This window comes from Triturus cristatus, chromosome 3_2 (assembly GCF_964204655.1).
Source record: "Triturus cristatus chromosome 3_2, aTriCri1.1, whole genome shotgun sequence".
NCBI lineage: Eukaryota > Metazoa > Chordata > Amphibia > Caudata > Salamandridae > Triturus > Triturus cristatus.
The window spans coordinates 465,118,020-465,141,588 of NC_140584.1; positions in this window are offsets into that span (position 1 = coordinate 465,118,020).

The window sequence follows — 23,569 nt, forward strand, 5'->3', positions numbered from 1 at the left end:
AAAGTCTTCTTCCATTTGCGGTCTGGAATATCGTAGTTTGCATCCATTTTCTCCACAAGATGCCAGTACCACCTCGCTACTTCTTTCTTTCCGACATTTTTATGAAGTTCGCCTTCTAAGTCCATAATATCATCTGTCGGCCAGATAGCTTGAGATTTTGCCCAGTTGGTCAACTAATAGAATTTAAACCTTGAGATTTCATTTGACGTCATTACCACCAGTTCTTTCCATGTTCTTAAATTTCCATTTTCCAAGAGATCACCCCATTTGGTTATTCTGGCTCTCCTCAATGGGAGTGCTAATGAGTCCTGAAAACATTCGGGCGTCCCTGGGGAGTTCCATATCGGGGCTTGCGGACTATAATACAGATATTGCCATATCTTCCTAATATCTGACCATAGTTTAAAAGCAGATATTAATACCTTTAGCTTTACTTTTTAAAAATATTTTTGATGACCAAATTTATATAAGCAGTGACTCTGTTTTGTTATTGCTTTCCAGTATACAGGATATGAATCATAGTCCCGCAAGAGGTGTCTTATATTCTTAAAATGAAAGGCTTTGTAATACATCAAAAGGTCCGGACTGGCTATCCCTCTTCGATGTTTTTTCTGAGCCAGGTTTTTCCAGGCTATTCTGGGCATTTTTGAAGACCAAATGTAGGTGTTCATTTCACTTTGTATCCTTTTTATCTGTAATGAGTTGAACTCTAAGGGAATTGCATTAAAGACAAAAGTGAACTTTGGTAAAATAGACATTTTTATTGCGTTGACCCTCCCACTAAAAGAAAGGGATAAACAGCTCCAAGATTTCATTAATTTCCTCGATTCTTTGGCTTTAATCTGTAAGTTAACCTGGGGGATGTCATTAAAGTTTTTTAATATTTGGATCCCGAGGTATCTTATTTCTTTTTTAGATTCAACTTGAGGATCAATTATGTTCCAATGCATTACCTCCGTTTTTTGGGTATTTACTTGATACCCTGACACCTCCCCAAAATCTGATAGTAATTTAGTTATGCTTATAGATGTCTCATTTAAATTGGTCGAGTAAATCATTAAATCGTCTGCATATAGGGCCACTTTTACTTCCCAATTATTAAAACTAAACGGAATAATTACTTTTGAATTTCGAATCATGTTGGCTAACGACTCTATATATAAATTAAAGAGAAGGGGGAAAGAGGACACCCCTGCCTAGTGCCTCTTCTAATTTGAAAACTATTTGTTGTACTACCATTAATAAGTATTTTACCCGTTGGGGCCGAATAGATGTTCGCTATTGCCCTAGCAAAATGCTGACCTAAATTATTATGTATAATAACCTGTTGTAGGTAATACCAGTTAACTCGGTCAAAAGCTTTGGCCGCATCAAATGTAAAAACTGTTAAAGGTAATTTCTCATGTACAGCAATGTCGATGGCTCCTATCAGTTGGTGAGTAAGATCATGCAACTGTCTACCTCTAATAAAGCCCTTCTGATCCTTATGAATAAGCTTATCAGCAAGAGAGCCCAGTCTTTTTGCTAAAACCTGAGTAAAGATTTTATAGTCAGCATTAAGAAGCAAAATTGGCCTGTGTGATTCGCAGCAGGTAGGGTCTTTGCCAGATTTTAAAATCAGGGTAATCGTTGCTTCATTCCAAGATTTTGGAATTGAAGAACCTTCAAGAAAGATAGTATTAAATAAATCAGTCAATTTTGGTCCTAAGTAATCTTTTAGGGCAATATAAAATTCATTTGGCATAGCATCGGGACCTGCTGCTTTGCTCTTTTTGAGATTATTTATTACCTCCAAAACTTCTTTCTGTGTAATTGGAGCATTTAAAATTCCACAGGAATCCACATCTAATTTCAGAGTTTGTGACTTAGTTAAATAGGCGTGAACTGCGAGGGCGGGGGTACTAAATCCTCCTCCTATAATAGCTGGAAAAAATGCTCAAATGTTTCTTCAATGCCTAGTTTGTCTTCTACTGTCTGACCCCTGTTTCCCTTATGAATAGCAATTATCTTATTTCTATTGGAGTCAGTCTTAAGCTTCCAGGCTAAAAGTTTACCGCTATTCTCTCCCCATTCATAGTTTGACAAAGAGCTAGCTTGCCATTTCTTCCTTAGCTTTTCCTCCAGAAATAGGGACAGATCTTGTTTTTTGTTCATAATTTATTTTTTCAGAGTATTCTGGTCATCTTCTGAGATTGAAAGTTCTAGCTCTACTTGTTTCTCTAATAGTTCAGCTTCTAGCCGTGATATTTTGAGACGCTTCAGTTTATTTTTGCCTGATGCTATGCCAACTAATGTTCCTCTAATGATGGCTTTATAAGCCTCCCACACAGTCATTTCTGAAACTTCACCCCCACTATTTTCCTCAAAGTAGTTCTCCGTTGTCTTCCCTAGAGTGTCAATAACTTGCAGATCTAATAGGAGTGTCCGGTCTAAAGTCCACCTTCTTTCCCTCTGAGGTAATTCATACTTTATAACTAACTGGACCAAGAAGTGATCTGATAGGTGTGCGGGTGAATGATAGACTCTCCTAACTTTATTACTTAGGGGTTTATCAACCCAAAAAAAATCTTTTCTTGAGGCATGGCCATATCTATAGTTCCTATAGGTAAATTTATTAGATTGGTCACCTCTGGAGTTCCATATATCAACTAGGTCCAGATCTTCTTTGAGTCTAATCAAACATTGTCGCATTCTAGGCAGATTGAGACCTCTACCGGGTGGGTATCTATCTTTCTTAGGATCCAGCAAGATATTAAAATCACCTCCCAGTATAATTGGTAAATGTAGCAAAATCAGCTGTGCGTATAGGGACTGGAGGGGTACAGGATCATCTATATTGGGGCCATAGTAGCCTGCTATCAAAAATTAAGTATCCCTATATTTTATAGTTGCTATGGCCCACCTTCCTCCTGAATCTACAATCTGACTGACCAGCATGCAATGTGGAGATTTTTTAATTATAATGGCTACACCCTTAGTATTACATGATTGGTTTGTACACACCGACTCTCCAATCCATGTCTCATACTCTATAGTTTCAAGCCATTCTTAACTAAGGAGATGCGTTTCTTGTAAAATAATTATATCCATGTTTAGATGTCTAAGATATTCAAAAAGTTTTTTTCGCCGCCTTCTCGTTCTTAACCCATTCACGTTCCATGTCGCTAATTTTAAATCACCCATTGATATTAAGATGTTCCTTGCTTTTTTCTTTATTTTTCCCCCTGTGCTCCCCACCCACAAACAAACAAAATGTGCAAAAAAATGTATAAACCTAAGTGTACACCCACCCTGGAGAACCCTCACCTTTTTCTTGGGCAATCCTTGTTGCCCAGTCGGAGAACCGCAATGGTAGGCATATTTTAGATTGAAGCAATACGGCTCAAAAACGCTACTTATCCCTATTGGACCTCATACGTTCTAGAAGGAGCTCCACTTCCTTTGGGTCTCTAATATTGTAAGTTTTATTGCACCACGTAATACGTAAGAGAGCTGGGAATTTCATCTGTACAGTGGCTCCTTCTGCCCTGAGGTCTTGCATATATTTCCCTAAGGCCCATTGTCTATCGGCTGTTGCTTTGGAAATATCCAAGCAAATTTTATAGTTATACCCACCTTTAGACAGGATACCAGAGTTTAATGCCTTATTCAAAATCCGTTCTTTTACTGAATAGGATTTAAAATTGACTAAGATTCTGTGCAGGTTTTTCCTATCCCTATTAAGTCTGAAGGGGTCTCTATGGGCCCTTTGTATGTCATCATCCAACTCTTTTCTGGGCAACTCAGGAACGAGGTCCTTTAAGAGATCTACTACAAAGGCCCTTATATTCTGACCTTCTTGGCCTTCGGGGACATTTAATAAACGTAAATTATTTCTCCTAGAGTTATTTTCTAGAATCTTGATTTTTTCACGAAGCTCTCTCTCAGTGGCCTCTACCTTTTCGATGTTGCTTTGGCAAAGCCTAACATCATCTTTAATTTGCTCAATTGCAGTTTCTACTATCACAACTCTGTCTACCAGTGCATTAACTTTCGTCTCTAGTGCCTCACAAGTAGTCTGAATTTTTTCCTGATTTTTTTCGGATTTAGCAAATCCCATTTTCATCTCCTTTAATAGTGAGGCTACTAGATCGCCTATGTTTTCCCCAGTTGGAGTGTCCGTGATATGATCACCACTTTGTCTTGCACTGAGATTGCCAGAAGTTAAAGGTGGTTGATATCCCTCAGATTGTGGGAGCCCTTCAGGTACGTTTCCGCTATTATGGTCAATGTCAATGTCATCTCCCACTTCATTCAACATAAGAGCTTGATATTTATTAGGTGACTCTATTGCCATCAGTGAAACTGCGGGTGAGGGTGAAGGCATTATAATCGGTGAACCGCTCTCTAATACCGGCTTATCTTGGATTTTAAAAATGGAGCGCAATGAGGGGGTGATTTTTAAATTTAAACCATTCTTCGATTGCTCCTTTTTTGCTGTTTTTGACGCCCTTGGGGAGACCACCGCCGTGTTGATAGTTTTAATAGTTGGAGCCCTCTGTTCTCTATTTTGTAAATTTAGGTAAGCCTTTAGCCTGTGATGTACATAAAGCCTGTTCTTGTTCCCGTCCCAAAATCAAATCGGGGCTTTACCAGATGGGTCAAAGAGTTCGCCCCCTACCTCACCTACTACCGACACCGGGAAAAACTCATGGATATCCTTTTCTAAAGAACTTGAGATGTCATTAGCGCTGATGAGGTTTGAATTCAAATTCTTACCCCCTGTAGGTGATGCAGATGACTTGGTTATGGAGGTGGGCCTCTTCTTTCCGCGACCCTTTTTCCGAGTTGGATTCATACAGGCCTCCCCAAAGTTAGATGAATGGGAGTGGAAATCAGCCGAGTAGATGTTCTTAAAGTTATTCAAGTTGTTTCGAAGGTATCCACCAGAGGTAGGATTTAAAGACCTCCAAGAACACTCTGGAGATTGTAAGAATCTTTGCGGAGGTCCCCGAAAGACTTGCCTTGATGTAACCCCTTGAAAATGTTGATTTTTATAGGCTGCTTTTGCCCAGAAAACCATCAGTTTCATTATTTATATTTATGAGGAGTTGTGAGTTGTGAAGATATAGAGCTGCTTTCTCTGCTGTCACTGAATGTCTCTGAGTGGCCCCCCGTGTGTCCAAAGAAAGCAAGGGGAACAAAGGGAACAAGGGGAACCCCACTCCTATTCTGGGTACTTCACCCGGACAGCAGTAGGTTCAACCCGTTTACTTCACTTCAAACGCTGCAGGAGTCTCAAAAAAAAAACTCCCTTCCAAACTGCCCTCAGGTTACTTTCACCCTCGTCTAATGAAGCTGCATAGCACAATAATCGAAGGGGTTCACTCACCAACGATCTGCCAGCTCACCTCCCTCTCATACCACTTCCTCCAAGCATCACCAGAGAGGACGGGTGGGGCTCCCCCGGCGTGAGCACTCCGAGACTCCGAGACTCCGCTGCTGCGAGCCACACTCCTCACTCTGCACTCTTCGTGCCGGTACAGCCCGCCGGCGCAGCACAGCACAGCACAGCGAGATCCGCAGTCCCGTCTCTCGCGGTCGAGCCGCACAAAAGACCCAAGAAAGCAAACCGGAATCACTCCCGGGCTTCTACCCGAGCTACACGCGGTAGGAAAGCAGCCTAGATTGAGCCTAAACATTAAACATCCGAATCATAATGCCGATCAACTGCGGGACTCGCGACCTAGGCGTTCAGCCGGCCGCCTTGTTCTCCGTCACTATGGGGTCACTTATAAAGGAAGATTGATATCAGCTCAGCATGGCGCCCCCTTACTGCAACACTGCATTATTTTCGTGTGCACCAGACTTAACCCCTTCACCGCGGCACGAATTTTGCCGCGGCGCTGGGGGGGTTTGGGGGCAGCGCGGTGCCACCATGCTCGTGACGGAACCACTCCGTCATGAGCCACGGGCGCGCTGTGGTCATGACGGAGTGGTTCCGTCACGACTCCGCCCACTCGCGCTATTCGCCCGCGCAGGCGGGGAATTAGCGCCGCGTGGGCGGAGCGGCCGCCAACGGCCGCAGCATGACGGAACCACTCTGTCATGAGCACACGGCGCCCGTGGCTCATGACGGAGTGGTTCCGTCATGAGCAGCGATGCGGTTAATCATGACAAATTAAACCTCACCTGTGTGTATTCGTAAACGGTGGTCCTCATACTGTGGAGTATAATAGCCCTAAAAATATTTATGTCACATATTACTGATGAACTAAGTGGCACCGATGTGTTTTACCCTGAGGTCGTTTTATAAGCCACCATTTAGTAGTACAAGTTTGTGTATCACATTGATTTGCTCACTTGTTTATCTCTTTATGAATCTAAATTTTCTTCCAGTTGTTCGCTTGTCTGACTGAAAGCCACCACCTCTTCCCATTTTGGCTAATCTCTTGGACTTTCTATAAGTGGTTGTCTGACTAGCAGACATATTTGTTGGTATTGGTTCTTCAGGTTTCTCATTTATAAAGTATTTGGTTGTGCACAAAATCGTCAGAGGATTTGCTTCCACGTTGCTTTAAATGGTGGTATAGGTTTTGCACCATTAACACTGGAGCATCAATCACAAAATAAACTCTATTGGATGATAACGTCAAGTTGCGAAAGTGTGGTATTTGGCTCCTACATGCCATTTGTACTCGGCATTAAAGGCCATTCGTGGTTAGTGGCAGGGTCGCTGCTTGTGATGATGGTGTTAGTGGAGGTGCCTCTTTGGGGCTAGTTGAAGTGCTGCCAGCATATTTTTCTATTCTGCTTCCTCCTGCTGTGTGATGTGATGGGCTCTGCATGGCTTTTGAGTGCATTTTATTGCACACGCTGGTCTCATTAGGGCGGTGTTGTTGTCTGCTAAATCGTTGATTTCTGTAAACAATGCACACACTTCGCAATTGCTGTTGTCTGTGTTTGTTTGCTTGCCTATTCGGAATCTTGCATACCTCCTTTTATGAGATTACTTTCAAGAGTTTTGCTTGAGTTGTTTTTTTCTTTCATGTAGTGCAGGTCTGTAATCTTTTACTACTTTAATCAATTTGACACTATGGCTTATAGACACAGTGGATGTTTGCTTGTTACATAATGGAGGTGTTGTGTATGTTCATCATGTGTTTCATATTTGTTTTCATGCAGGAGCATATGGGGGCCACGCCTTGGGGAGTGCTGCGTTGGTTCTCAAATAGCAGTTATTACCATGAGCCCCTCCTCAGTCTATGTATGATGTGTCATTGCCAGTGGGTGTGGTCTTGCCTGATAGCGCTCGCAATTGACATCCTGTTATATTCATATTCTCACTGGTGGGGTTCTGCTGTTATTGGTGAGCTGTGCCCTGGCAAACCGGTTGGTGGATCCAGGTTGAAGGTTGGGATTCCACCCAACCACAGTGGAGATGGCTGATCCCTGGGGCATACCAGCTCTGAGATGAAGCTTCTTGTTAAACAAGTACAATAAAGACTGACATGCATGTCCACGGTATGCAGTGCGCATTCGAATGCAGCTTCCACTGGCTGTATTGAGCATGTTGTGTTCTTTGTGTCCCTGCACCACCATTAATCTGATGCTGCATGGGCTTTAGTTTGTCGCTGGGAGTCATACACTTGGAGCTGGTCTGGCAGCTACACGGGTGGAGACCAGGAGCTGAGCAGGGAGGTCTCATGCTTCTGGTGGGGTATCCTGAACATACGTACATTTCACTGGAAACGATCCTGATGCTTCTTAAGCGTAGCCTGTTCTTTGAATAAAGAAGATACCTGTTTGTTCGCTTTGTTTGCTGCGTTCATCCCACCTCGTTACACATGGGGTGATTCTAGGTTAGCGTGATGGTTTGGCTCTATCAATCTGCCAGTTTGACTAGACAGACATGACTAAAACACGACTTTTTAGGAGACGATTTTAGCAGCTTTTGTATTTTGTTTACATCTGTCCTGCCATGTACCTATGCTCACATATAGTTGTGTGCGAAAGGGGACTCTTTTGCTTTGATATATTCATGTATTTAATTTTGTTTGGTGGGTTTGCACCTTCTTCGTTTGTATTTAGCAGCAAATTTGCTGTCTTTGTCAATATTTTGTGAGAACCATAGCCCGTATTATGATAAGATTGCACTTTCCCTGTTTGTGCAATGGTGCACCTTAAAAGAGGTGCGCCAGGGTGGACAGAGAAAGTGCACCCTATTATGGTGACTGCGCTGCCCCCAGGGCAGCTAGAACATGCGCTGCCCTTAGGGCAGCACAATCAAGTTCAATAGGGAGCGGCTGCTTCAAAGCTGCTCGGAGTTTCACAGTGCAGTCGGTACCCACGCGCACTTTCAAGAGGGATCAGAGATCCCCTTGCAGCCGGGTGCAGTGAGTTACTGCGCCTGTCTGTAAGGGTATATCTAGGTGGATCCATGGGACACCCTTTCTCCCCTGCAGAGGACTTTCAGTGAACCGCCTAAAGGCACGCTGCCCCTGCAACTGCATCCATAATGCGGCGCGGGCGTAGAGGTGAACTGATTTCCTCATTTGCATGGGGCCAAGCTTGAGATAGAGCTGTCGCTTCATATGCACAAGCACTATCAGTATTACAGAAGGGGCTGCACAAGCGTCTGCGGTCCCTTCTGCAAAGTGTCCCCGGGCGCACAGAGCAGGCACACATGCCCGTTGCATCCTCGGGGGACTTTCTGTAATATGACACCATGTGGATTAGTTGCTCAGCAAATGCTGACAATGACCATTTTGAGATTATACCACGTATTAACGTCATTTGTAATCAGCTCATGACGTGAACACACATTTACTCTCATTAAATGGGCTTAAAGTGTATTGTTTTATTTGACATTTTTATAGCGATAGAAAGAAGGATCACAAATACAATATTCTCTTAGATTTAATTTTACACCTGGGTATCCTGTATCTAGAATACTGAGGAGGTCACTCAGCTCTGTCTCGCAGCTTTAGATACTAAGAGGCAGATTTATGAGCCCCTTGCGCCACTTTTGCGTCACTTTTAACATGGGAAAAGTGACGCAAAAGTGGCGCAAGGGGCTCATAAATCTGCCCCCGTATGTTAGTCACGCGTGCCAGTGCTTTTGTCAGGCACACCACTTCCTACTGGAGTAACACTGTTATAACTTTTACAAAGTGATTTGCGAGTCTGCTTTGGCAATCAAGCGCTGCGTATTTCACTTGAAACACAGCGTTTGCAAGAATGTTAACCACATCTACAGATACACGCTTTGTGTAAGATAACGAATACACACAAATCCATTCACAGTGTCCATGGTTGAACAAGTTACTTTGTTTGAGCTGTGTCTGCAGATACTTAATGCCGAATGATAAAAACATTACAGCAGTAAAAGACGAGAGACAATCTGTTTCTTTCTTGCTTTCTTTGATAAGGCCAAGAACATTGTTAGAAACATGCTGGTGGGATCCAATGTATAAAGGCACATTTCATCTCTGGGGCCATTATCATCTCTTGAGCTATGATAGTGAGTTAAAACAGTCAGATGTAGTCCAGGGAACCGGGGGCTGAGTCCTGAAGACAGATAGTATGATATTATATTTGGCTTAACAACAGAGGAATGCAAAGAAAGCAATGAAGAGGCATGGCTATCACTCTAAGAGGAACTGAGCCAAATGTGTTTGCTCTTATGTCCTTTTAAAACAGACTCTTAAATCTCTACATAGAAAATGAGGTATACATTTGGCAAAGTATGTTTCACTGAAACAATATATATATATATGTGATGTATATATATATATACATATATATATATATAGTTCTAACTAACAATCTTTTTTGAACACTTATGTTTGCTTATGAAAAATACATATTATTAAAAATAATGGGCTTGATTGACAAAGCTTTTCCGCATGTTAATACAATTTAGCCCTCGCAGCGAGTATAGCAGATCAGGGTGGGGTATTTGGTAAATTGCATTACCCCATGGTGAGGTATTTACCACATGTGGCAATTCCTCAAATTCCTCATTTTTAAATGGAAAACGGGGCATTACACGTGGAATCAGTTTTTAACACACCAAACTCTGCAGATTTTGCCAATTTCTGGGGATTTCCCCCAATCAATTTCAGCTAGTAAGACCTGCTGGAAATTATCAGGAGTTTGTGATGTATCACACAATCCATGTGTAAACATGTTTTAGCCGTTAACTCGTAAAAGGGGCCTAAGTTGCATACTATACTTATTTCGTTAGGGCGAACTCTGATTACAAATTTGGTCCCAAAGTTGGATTTCCTCACATGAAAATTCCACTGTTATGGTGCGATGTCCTTGAATATTGTCGAAATTCTCTGCATATACATCAACTACAAGGGTTGGACTATGTACAAGAGTACTTCTGAGAATTTGCAATGCTCTTAGATTCCCAGAGGAATGCACAATAATATTTGGGATTTGAAAAACGTATTAAATTTGACCCAAAATGTAGAAATCACCTGATGGCAGCAAATGTAATTTTTTTTCCAGGGTACTTTTCTGAATTAGTCCTAAGTGAGTATGTGAAACGCAGGATCATTGTTGATTTTCACATCAGAAACCTTGATATCATTCTAGAAATAATGGTATATCACAAACGTTCATCTTCCTGCAGTAAAATATTGTATTTAAATATATGCAAACATTCCTATGCTCTGTTACGTCATGACAAGACGTGATTCAGATACAAAAAACAAAGCCACTGGAAGGTGTTCTTTAGATGGAGTCAGAAACTTGATTTACTTTGCAAAAAGTTTTAATAAAATTAACATGTTATGCTTGTTTGCACATTTTAAGTTGCTATGCGAATCCTTTCAGCTACTGTAACTACAAGCGTTGACTACTTTGTGTGACTGGGGAGCACATAGCATCAAACATCAGGTCATGTGTCCCTGTCCTCAGACTCTTACGGATATTGTTAGAAATGGGATTTCTGGTTGGCTAGGGCTTGCGCCAAAGCCAGACAGAAACCACCACTCTAGTCAGGGCTGGGGAGTTACACGCCAAAGATAACCCCTGCTCACCCCCCTTGGTAGCTTGGCACGAGCAGTCAGGCTTATCTCTGAGGCGATGTGTAAAGCGTTTGCGCGCGCACCCAGCAACAACACCCAAGGCCCACCACAAAAGAAACTCCACACAAGGTATTATATAAAAATAGCCTTTGTATTACCAAAACACATTAGATAAAAACACACACTTTACAATGTGCCAACAGGCACGGGCAGAATTTACAAGGGATTATATGTACAGGGGACAGGGCCACATGGACCACTGTCAGGAATTAGCACTTTTAGAACATAGGAATAATACTGTAGTACAAAATAGCAAATGTAGCACACAACCAGTAACTACTGGTAACAGGTAAGTACCACCTACGCAACCCTAACCACCTTAGGAAAATATCGCGCAGGGAACCAGGACCTCACTAGCACCACCTGTACAAGGAGAAAACAACCACCTAAGTATCACAATACCTGTAGGGGTATAAGCACATTACACATAATGCATCACAACAGATTCAGAGGTGTAGGGAAGGAAAACACATGATGCATAAAATACATTCAGCGGTGTAAGGAAGGAAAACACATGATGCATAAAATACATTCAGCGGTGTAAGGAAGGAAAACACATGATGCATAAAATACATTCAGCGGTGTAAAACAAGGCACATGACGCATAAAAATACATTCAGCAGTGTAAGGAAGGAAAACACATGATGCATAAAATACATTCAGCGGTGTAAAACAAGGCACATGACGCATAAAAATACATTCAGAGGTGCAGATTAGGAACCTTAGCGAGAAACTCACATAAGCCACCACCTGTGGCAGTCCCTAGGCCAACTGGCCTTGTCGGGGCTAAGAGGCCCTATGGCCCAATGTCAGGGCGAGACTGCGCACGCAGTCAAGGCCAAGCGCAAAGTCACTGCGCACAACCTAAACGTTGCAGCTGCCCACTAAGTGCTGGGCAGCTGTAAAGCAATGATGCTGGGGCCAACGTTGGAGCCTCACCGGGCTACTGCCCCCAAAGCAACGTAGGAGCCACGTGGGCTCAAGACCACAAGAAATGCCCCCCTAGAGCCTCCGGGGCTCTGCACAACTCTGTGGGGCAAGGTGGGAGTGGCCCGCTGCCATCCGGGGCCACTCAATCACTGCAGAAATGCCCCTGTAACTTTGGAGCGTACTCGCGCTCTGCAATGGCGAATACTGGCCCCACGGGCTCAAGACACCAGGAATAATGCCCCCGTTAATGTTGGAGTCCCGCTCGGGGAACTCAGCCAGCTAGGGAGGCCCCCTTCGTTGGAGCCTCACTCGGGCTCAAGAACACTGCCCCCGCACCCCCAACACATGCGCGGAGTCCCCCAGCCCTTCGCACTTACCGGGCTGCTCTCCGGGGACTCCCGCGTCGTCTCTGCTCCCCACAGTCTGCACGGGACCGGCAGTACTCGCAGCACTCCAGCCGGGCAGCAGCAACGCTGCTGCTCGCAGGCTCGCTCACTCCTCTATCCTCAGGGAAGCGCGGGGTAGGCTCCCGTCCGCTTCCATCCACCAGAGTGCAGCGTCAATGTCCCGCCCACCACCAGGCGTGACTTCTTTGTACTTCAGCGCGGCGGCCCAGGGCTCTTCGGCGGCGGCGGTGATTCGGCTCGTGAGAGGGGTAGGCTCCCTCGCAATCACCACCAATAAGCGGGGTGGGCACCCGCCAACTAAATAATCAAATAAGCGGGGTGGGCACCCGCCGACAGGCACCGCAATGCGGGGTGGGCACCCGCGAATAATCAATCCTCCCACAAAACGACACGGATGCGGGGTGGGCACCCGCTTAAAGGCAATCCGAATGGGGGGGGGGTCCCCACACTGTGCAGCTTCGCGCTGCAGGCCCCCAGCAGTCCTTTTGGCAGAAACGCAGCGCTCCTCAACACCAGAGCCCAGGGCTCTTTCAGAATAGGAGATAAAGTGCTCCCTGGCGCTGCAAGCAAATGTCCAGGAAAAGTCCTCCAGATGCAGGGGGGGGCAAAGACTGGGCCCAGGGGCCAGCTCACAGGGCCCTCCAGCAGGGAGGCAGTCCCCAGTGGCAGTCTCTCCTGGCGCCCAGCAGCAGCAGGCCCCCCTCAAGTTAGGACCAGCCAGAGAACAACATACATGGGGTCACGGCCCCTTCTTATACACCGGTTTCCTTTGTCTCAAGGTGCAGGGAAGGGGCGAACCAGTTACAACTGGTTCCTGAGCACTTTGTTTTGCTCAGCCCCTCTCCCTATTCACTGGACAGGCCAGGGTCATCAGTTGCACCACAGGGGCCGGAGCCAGCATTGTGTAAGGAAAGCCCTGCCCTATTCAGGTCCAAGGTGCACTCCTCCCCAGCCATCAGCATGCTAAACTCCCCATTCACCACTGGGTGACTCCTCCTGACTCTGGGGATTCCCCAGCCCGTCACATGACCTCAGCCAGCCAATCGCCAGACAAGGCACACATTTCATACTGCACACAGAAGTGCCCACTTCTAGAAGTGGCACTTCCACACTAGGAACATGCACGCCGCACACATCATCGCGCAGCATTTCATCACACGAGTCCGTACATACCAAACTCGCACCTGCACTCCCCACGCATCAGGAACTACCAGGGACACATACATTCCCCCATGCATTCCTATGGGAGGGCAGGCCAACCTCATTACACGCATGCACTTTACCCTGGAACACAGTGGCAATAGTGCACAGAAGCCAAAAATCACTACACCAAGTCACCAATAAAAAGCAAAAGGTTTCGGGGTGAACCTGCCAGAAGGGCCAAGTCCAACACAACCCCCTTCTAGCCAAAACGCAGGGTAGGCCAATCACCACCGTGATGGTCTTCCCTGCTTTGGGCGATAAAACACGGACGCAGGCTCGCAACGGCAGGGACACTCTCGGGTTTTATGCCACTCTGAACCCACGTGGTTCCTTCTGAAAATACTCGGCGGACCAACTGGGCTACCCCACTGGTACTCCTCGGTTGTCCACGGCCAGGACCAGGCCCTAGGCCATCCAGGCGCCACTGATCCTTGCCTAACCACAGAGTGGGGGGTAGTAACCCCTGGCACATAGTGACCATTTTCCACTCTTCCCCTCATCAGGGCGGTTCTGAACATCCACTGATCCTCCAGCCCAGGGTCTGTACCCTCAAGCTGACCAACAGTCACGGGTGAGGCTCTCCTCCCCCTACCTCTTCTTCTGGGGTTCCGTCCTCTCTTCCTCTGAGAGGCACCCTCAGAAATCAACTTTCCTACCAGCTCAGGACCTCTCCCTGAGAACTGGTCTCCCAACCTAGGGTTTAACCCCTCAGGTTGCACCGGGGTCAGAGGCGGGCTCTCCCACCCTCTGCACCCCCTTCCAGAGTCTTGCTCCCTACCAACTGGGGCAGTACCTGTGGAAGAAGAACCGGTCAGGACACTGGTTACAGTCGTCCTACCCTTCAGGTCAGGCTGATCCTGAACCTGGCCTCCCAACCTCTGGTCTAGAACCTTTGGTGGAATAATTGCCTGGCACTCCAGGACTTCTGGGGACTTACACACCATCCCCCCAAGAGTAACATATGCCTCATATGTTGCATGACAGTCTGCCTGGCGCAGATCTCCCATCCCCTTTCCACCTGACAGTGCGCGAAGATCCCCCAGGACAGACGTGTGGTCGCCATGGTCACTTCTCTCGCTGGACTTCTGTACCCTCCCTACTGGAGCGGTACTGCCTGACGCCAGAACCACGGGAGCTCTACTTACAGAGACTCCAGGTTCTCCATACACTAGGCGATCCTCCTCAAGTGGCCTAACAGGGCAGCCTAGGCCCCCAACCTGGTGTTCCCTGAAGAAACCATCCAGGCTCTGAGACTGGGTTTCGGGCCTCTGGGGACTCAAAGTCACCCCCTCACTCCTCATCCAATGAGCTAGGCCGTGAGCCCCTACACCCCTCTCACTACTCTGGGACCTAGCTGGGCTACTCTGCGCCTCTCCCCCCATACTGGACGGGAAGATACCTGAGCCACTACTGTTGGAAGTACTCTCCCATACCTCATCAGAACCTTGGGCACTTTCCCAGCGGTCCGCTTCTTCTGCAAGTCTCCATGGACTAGCGAACCCACACTCCAACAGGTGTTGGCGCAACCCGGGAAAACAACTGAGCATCTGCTCTTTGATAACCAGATTGAACATTCCGTCCATATCTTCTACCGTGTTAACCGTCACCCAATCAGCCAGTGCATCATGACATTCATCCGCAAAATCCCCCCAAGTCTGGTGAGACAGTTTCTTACTACCCCTGAACTTCAACCTATACTCCTCCTCTTGGGAAACAGGTACCATACTCTGGGACTTGGGGATGGGACTCTCTGCACTGGGCTCTCTATCGCTGCCACCACTGGACTCTACCCTCACTGGTGAATCCAGAAAACCACAACTGCGCTCCGGGGACAACCTACCCTCCAGAGCTAATTTCTCCCTGGCGAAGGCCCTCTCAGCCTCCGCCATCTGTTTCTGGGCTAAGACCCTCTCGGTCTCAAACTTTTTCTCCTCCACCCCCAGCTGCGCCATCGCCTTGGCATGCTCTAACCTGAGCTTCTCCATGGCCAGCTGATGCTCCCTCTCTTCCCTCCTATCTATCCACTCCTCTGGGGACAGGGAAGGGGATGGGGTGCTGCTCCTGACAATGGACCCAGCAAGGGACTCCCTATCTATGGGGTCTTCACTTTCTACTGGCGTCCCTGTCAGGTAATCTTCCTCCTCTTCTGAATCTTCAGGGCTCCCCACAGACCCACCACCCTCTTGGCGTGCGGCCCGGGCCCTATCTTCCTCCCTGCGCTCATGTTCCCATTCATCCTTTTGCTATAGGATCAGGTTGTCCCTCAGTCTGGACTGGGTATCTAACTCACCCACCTCTATCTCTCTCTCTTCACAGAACCTTACCAACTCCAACCTACTGTATCTAAACAGACCACAGAAATTAAAAGCAGGCTCCATTTTGGCGGACGTTCTCGAGAAGAGTTTAACACAAGGAACCTGGGTGTCTGAGCTAACACAGGAGTACATAATTCACAAAGGACACCTTTAGGAGAAGAAATAATGGAACTCAAAAACAATAATCCCCAAAATGTGATTATCTAAAATGCAGAGTTTTGTAGTGCAGCCAGTTGCTGCTGCGGTACAGCGCAAACGCAAGTCCTATCCCACCGCTGATCACCAATGTTAGAAATGGGATTTCTGGTTGGCTAGGGCTTGCGCCAAAGCCAGACAGAAACCACCACTCTAGTCAGGGCTGGGGAGTTACACGCCAAAGATAACCCCTGCTCACCCCCTTGGTAGCTTGGCACGAGCAGTCAGGCTTATCTCTGAGGCGATGTGTAAAGCGTTTGCGCGTGCACCCAGCAACAACACCCAAGGCCCACCACAAAAGAAACTCCACACAAGGTATTATATAAAAATAGCCTTTGTATTACCAAAACACATTAGATAAAAACACACACTTTACAATGTGCCAACAGGCACGGGCAGAATTTACAAGGGATTATATGTACAGGGGACAGGGCCACATGGACCACTGTCAGGAATTAGCACTTTTAGAACATAGGAATAATACTGTAGTACAAAATAGCAAATGTAGCACACAACCAGTAACTACTGGTAACAGGTAAGTACCACCTACGCAACCCTAACCACCTTAGGAAAATATCGCGCAGGGAACCAGGACCTCACTAGCACCACCTGTACTAGGAGAAAACAACCACCTAAGTATCACAATACCTGTAGGGGTATAAGCACGTTACACATGATGCATCACACACATTCAGAGGTGTAGGGAAGGAAAACACATGATGCATAAAATACATTCAGCGGTGTAAGGAAGGAAAACACATGATGCATAAAATACATTCAGCGGTGTAAGGAAGGAAAACACATGATGCATAAAATTCATTCAGCGGTGTAAAACAAGGCACATGACGCATAAAAATACATTCAGCGGTGTAAGGAAGAAAAACACGATGCATAAAATACATTCAGCGGTGTAAAACAAGGCACATGACGCATAAAAATACATTCAGAGGTGCAGATTAGGAACCTTAGCGAGAAACTCACATAAGCCACCACCTGTGGCAGTCCCTAGGCCAACTGGCCTTGTCGGGGCTAAGAGGCCCTATGGCCCAATGTCAGGGCTAGACTGCGCACGCAGTCAAGGCCAAGCGCAAAGTCACTGCGCACAACCTAAACGTTGCAGCTGCCCACTAAGTGCTGGGCAGCTGTAAAGCAATGATGCTGGGGCCAACGTTGGAGCCTCACCGGGCTCTGGGCATGACTAATGCCCCCAAAGTAACGTAGGAGCCACGTGGGCTCAAGACCACAAGAAATGCCCCCCTAGAGCCTCCGGGGCTCTGCACAACTCTGTGGGGCAAGGTGGGAGTGGCCCGCTGCCATCCGGGGCCACTCAATCACTGCAGAAATGCCCCTGTAACGTTGGAGCGTACTCGCGCTCTGCAATGGCGAATACTGGCCCCACGGAGCCTCGGCGGCTCAAGACACCAGGAATAATGCCCCCGTTAATGTTGGAGTCCCACTCGGGGGACTCAGCCAGCTAGGGAGGCCCCCTTCGTTGGAGCCTCACTCGGGCTTAAGAACACTGCCCCCGCACCCCCAACACATGCGCGGAGTCCCCCAGCCCTTCGCACTTACCGGGCTGCTCTCCGGGGACTCCCGCATCGTCTCCGCTCCCCACAGTCTGCACGGGACCGGCAGTACTCGCAGCACTCCAGCCGGGCAGCAGCTACGCTGCTGCTCGCAGGCTCGCTCACTCCTCTATCCTCAGGGAAGCGCGGGGTAGGCTCCCGTCCGCTTCCATCCACCAGAGTGCAGCGTCAATGTCCCGCCCACCACCAGGCGTGACTTCTTTGTGCTTCCGGGTCACCGCAGGCAGCGCGGCGGCCCAGGGCTCTTCGGCGGCGGCGGTGATTCGGCTCGTGAGAGGGGTAGGCTCCCTCGCAATCACCACCAATAAGCGTGGTGGGCACCCGCCGACAGGCACCGCAATGCGGGGTGGGCACCCGCGAATAATCAATCCTCCCACAGAACGACACGGATGCGGGGTGGGCACCCGCTTAAAGGCAATCCGAATCGGGGGGGTCCCCACACTGTGCAGCTTCGCGCTGCAGGCCCCCAGCAGTCCTTTTGGCAGAAACGCAGCGCTCCTCAACACCAGAGCCCAGGGCTCTTTCAGAATAGGAGATAAAGTGCTCCCTGGCGCTGCAAGCAAATGTCCAGGAAAAGACCTCCAGATGCAGGGGGGGGGGCAAAGACTGGGCCCAGGGGCCAGCTCACAGGGCCCTCCAGCAGGGAGGCAGTCCCCAGTGGCGGTCTCTCCTGGCGCCCAGCAGCAGCAGGCCCCCCTCAAGTTAGGAGCAGCCAGAGAACAACATACATGGGGTCACAGCCCCTTCTTATACACCGGTTTCCTTTGTCTCAAGGTGCAGGGATGGAGCGAACCAGTTACAACTGGTTCCTGAGCACTTTGTTTTACTCAGCCCCTCTCCCTATTCACCGGACAGGCCAGGGTCATCAGTCGCACCACAGGGGCCGGAGCCAGCATTGTGTAAGGAAAGCCCTGCCCTATTCAGGTCCAAGGTGCACTCCTCCCCAGCCATCAGCATGCTAAACTCCCCATTCACCACTGGGTGACTCCTCCTGACTCTGGGGATTCCCCAGCCCGTCACATGACCTCAGCCAGCCAATCGCCAGAAAAGGCACACATTTCATACTGCACACAGAAGTGCCCACTTCTAGAAGTGGCACTTCCACACTAGGTACATGCACGCCGCACACATCATCGCGCAGCATTTCATCACACGAGTCCGTACATATCAAACTCGCACCTGCACTCCCCACGCATCAGGAACTACCAGGGACACATACATTCCCCCATGCATTCCTATGGGAGGGCAGGCCAACCTCATTACACGCAAGCACTTTACCCTGGAACACAGTGGCAAAAGTGTGCAGAAGCCAAAAATCACTACACCAAGTCACCAATAAAAAGCAAAAAGTTTCGGGGTGAACCTGCCATAAGGGCCAAGTCCAACAGATATGGATGCCAACCTTCCTTCCACAAGAATGCACACACGTCCTTGTCCCTGGGAGGCTCTGAGCTCAGCACCCCATCCCAAGAGCTCCGCCACCTCAGCACATGGTTATGTCCAGCAGTCTCTGGGACCAGGCCTTTGGTCAGGGCCAGCGTTCAGCTCCTTTTCCCCCTGATGCTACTGTGCATGACCAATGACTGTGACTCAAGTCTCCAGACAAATGGGCCAGACAGGCTCTGAGATTGTTTTCCAGAGCCCACAGAGTATGGCCTTTGGTTTTAATACTTCAACATCTGGGTAGTCTACATGCATATCGTAGCAAGGCTATAATATCACTGGCATTCAAAATGTGTGCCTATGAGCAATACAATTGTGGCTTTAGCTTTGTCATCAGTAATGGCATAGGTGATGTCAGGAGTGATGCCCTTGATTATTGTCATTTGCGTTAGGCCAGACGGTTGATAGATGCCCCAGCCATCAACTGTTGAGGTGGTTGCATTTCTAAGAAGGGCAAATGAAAAGCATATACGGGTGTTAAGGCTGACAAAAAGCTTGATGATGCTTTGACCTGGGGCCGTATTATGCATTGTGTCTTGGGGGCACAATGGCTGTGTGCATCCACTTTGTTTGCCCCGGGGCCCAATGAGTTTACAGGAGGGGCTTCAGATGTCTGTGCGGCCCTTTAAATAATACTGATAACTCTGGCGCACATGTAGTGTCAGTGCTATCATCAAAGGGCATGCCCTCATTTGCATGGTGGGTTTGCCCCTTACAAATGTGTGAATCTCTTTGCCTCTGCACTCGTGCCATATTATAGAACTGGGGACAGACATAAACTGGCCCTTAGGAGGAGCAATTACACTGCTCCACAAAAAGGTGGTGCACTGTAAGTGCACCTTCTAAAAGCAGCCCCTGGAAAGGGGAAAAGGGGAAACATTGATTCCCAGACATCACCCTACAGGCGGGTGCAGTAACTCACTGCACCTGCCTGCAGGGGATTCTCTTTCTCTAAAGTGCAGGAGGGTGTCACCTGCAAAGTGAAACACAGAGCTGCTGATTAAAGCAGCGGCTCCATATTTCACTTAATGCGCTGCCCTCAGGGCAGCCCCGAGTTTGATGACTGCACGGAGGGCAGCACATTCATTGTAATTGGGCACACTTTTCATGTTTGCACCCGGCGCACATGTTGAAAGGTGCGCTGTGGCACAAACATGAACAGTGCACCCGATAGGTAATATGACCTTGGTGTGAGACTTGGTATTGACTAGTGATATCATGCCAATCTGAGTTGGTGAATTGGCATCGAGTGGCAGTGACCCACTGCATATTATGTGTGATTAGTTTGAAAGACAACTTGCTGTGCTGTGATAGGTCCTGTTTGTTAAGTGCCTCCTTCGGGTATGAGGTAATGCACAGACTTATTTTTTTTTACTGTTATGCACTTGTTTGCCTTCCTTCTTTACTGTTGATGATATACACGGTTAACTTCTGATGGATACCGCTGCGACTTGTTGTTATGTTTAGGTTAATAAAAATATTTAAAATGCATTAAATAAAATGGGGTAATGGAGAAAAAGTGAATGAACCCCGTAATCAAAAAGATTAAACTAGCACAAAAGCATATCCTTTATTTTTTTTTATATGAACATGGAAAAATCTTACAGAGGTGAAATTACGTTTTTATCACAGCAGAATAGCAATGCAATATTTAAGAATTGTTTTGAATGTTTCCCCTTAAAATTACCACTTGAGGAGGCCTATGGAGTAAAGGCTCTGCTGGCAGCCATGTTTGGACCAGGAATTTAGAAGCAAACTCAGTAAAACCTCTATTAAAAACTGAAAATCATTTTGAGCTCAACACCAACCATTTATGTAGGATCACAATGGGGATAGCAGATACAGATTCAAAAGCAGCTATTTAACCAACAGGTACTTGATTGGGATCTAGAACACTCAGTGACGATTCTAGAAAAAAAGCATAATGGAGAGGAATTATATCCTGGTTAATCCTGATTAAGAAAATCACAATACAGAGAGACAAGGGAATAGCCTTCTCTAACATCCCCCTCCAAAGTCTATTACTCACTACAAAGAAAAAGACTAAAAAACTACAAAAAAGGGACTTTCCAACTTCAATGTGAATGTTTCCCTTTTTTGTAGTTATTCAGTCCTTTTCTTTGTAGTGGGTAATAATCCTGATTAAGCCCAAGATTTTACCAGAGATAATAATCCAGGTTCTCCATTTTTTAATTGGACTTGTTGGTATTTTGACTCTGTACACTGAGAGATTTTTAAACAACAAGTGCATATGCTCTGACTCCTTAGACCTTGGCAAAATGGTTAATTGTGTTTGCAAACCTGACTCTTTAAAACACCCAAGACACATGAGGCATGGAATTCTCCTAGGGCATTAAGATCAGATGCCTCACATAGCCTGCAGTTTAGAATTGCACTGCCCACCATGGTGTCTTTAAGAGCATGACTTTAGGTATACCTTCGCACCCTTGAATGGCTAGAATGAGAAACAGCAGTTGACAACTGACTGCCGCCTACTTCTGTCTGGTGCTATATTATGAAAATAAGAATCTGAAGGTGTAATATGAGGCAAGAACATCTGTGCACATTTGCTGTGTGGAATTTTGTTGTAGTGGTGATGCGTTCTGTTGTTTTGTGATGTTGTGATTATGTTGTGAGGTACAGCAGTTGTAATATTGCAATTTTGTTTTGATTATATTGTGTTATATTCCATGTTATGTTTTTAGTTGTGTTGTTTTGTATATGGAATTATGTTGGGCTCTGTTACTTTCTTTGGACATGTCAAAGAATGCTGCTTTATTTTTAGCCCAAAGCATCTTTGAAAGTTCCTGTGACAAGAAACAATTTACCACCGACTAAGGTGGAAAAATGTTGCTGCTCTAGCTCTTTGGCTCTTTAAGCCACCAGACCACCTAAACCTGTGGCAAAGACTGCATCTTAACTTAGCGTTCCCAGTGCTCACTTTATGTGATAATGCTCTATTTACTGTTGGCCCATTTACCAAAGAATATTCATCAGTAGTAAATATAGATGTTGCTGAATATACCCCAATGATGAATTGATAATCCCTTGCTAATTTCTTCCTGAAATTCTGAACAGTCATTAAACCTCTTATGCCAAGCTCATACTCTATCAGTAGTGTAATTAACACATTAGCTCTGCCAATTAGGTGTGTTCCTGGAAGAATAAAGAAACATAGCAGGCCAACAGAGTTTTGAAAAAAATGGCAGAGGTTGGGGTTAATTACTTCATAGTATCCTGGGATATATGGGGAAGGAAGTGAACAGTGGCATCTAAATCCTAAATCCTTAGTATGAGGCTTATCGCTGATGGAGGCCTGCATCAAACTAGATCTCTTGCATGGAAAGAATGAGTAGATCTCATTTCCATAGTTCAACCTCTGCAAGGGTCGAGGAAGCTCCATGCCATGGGTATTAAGTACTGCCTTTTGGAAAGACATCCTTAAGATGATTTTTTAGGATTTTTTGCAGCACACTGAGCGAGGTACTTTAGGAAAATGCTAGCTTCACTGGTAACTATCTTAGAAATTTAATTAGGATATATCACCAATCATACTATGAGTACCTAAGAAACCCAATTGGATTTAGGGAAGATTAGAGGAGGAAACACCTGCTGTCTGCATCTCTTAATGTTAGAAGTCTTGGGCTTGGCTGGCTTTCCCCTTGTGCTCAAGAAATGGTTCCCAGAAGCATAATAGACAAGAAAGGCATCTGCAAAAAAGGACCTACAGGCCATAGACCTGTGACCTGAGGTGGAGTTCTGGCTGGAAAACATAAAGGATAGGCAGGAATTTGTGTAATTTTGTTCAGTGAAATTTGATGAAAAGTTTGCAAACTTACACATAATTATGTTAAGTGTAATTTTCAAGGCTCTCACTTGCCATATCTAAATGAGGTCCCAAATCACCAAAAAAGGTAGTGTAATGGAGAATAGTAGCATGTATTAAAATTGTCCCTCAATCATGATTTTACCATTCTGTCTAGACATCTATTTGAAGCAGAATACAGCCAACAAAACATATGTGAAACTGCATGATCCACATTTTCATGTAACGGGTAATTTGTATTTTTTGCAAAATTAACAGGCATAATAGAAATGTCACCCAGGCCTAATCTTTGCAGAAGTACAAGCAGACCAGTGTGAACTGGCACCTGTGCTGGAGTCTTGTTTGAAGAGAGTGATTGACACTGCCACTGTTACCTGTGCCCTCAGATCGGGAAAGCTATACCTTGCAGTTTAGAATCTTTACAAGGTGTTGAAAGAAAGATAGTCAGTGATGTAAGAACATTTGGAACACATGAGTGTACCATCCTAAAAGGTAACTGACTCTAGCTCTGGTCTCAATGCCTTTATGAGATAGAACAGTTTGCTGGTGTAAAACATTGGGTTACTAGTTAAGAGTGGTGGAA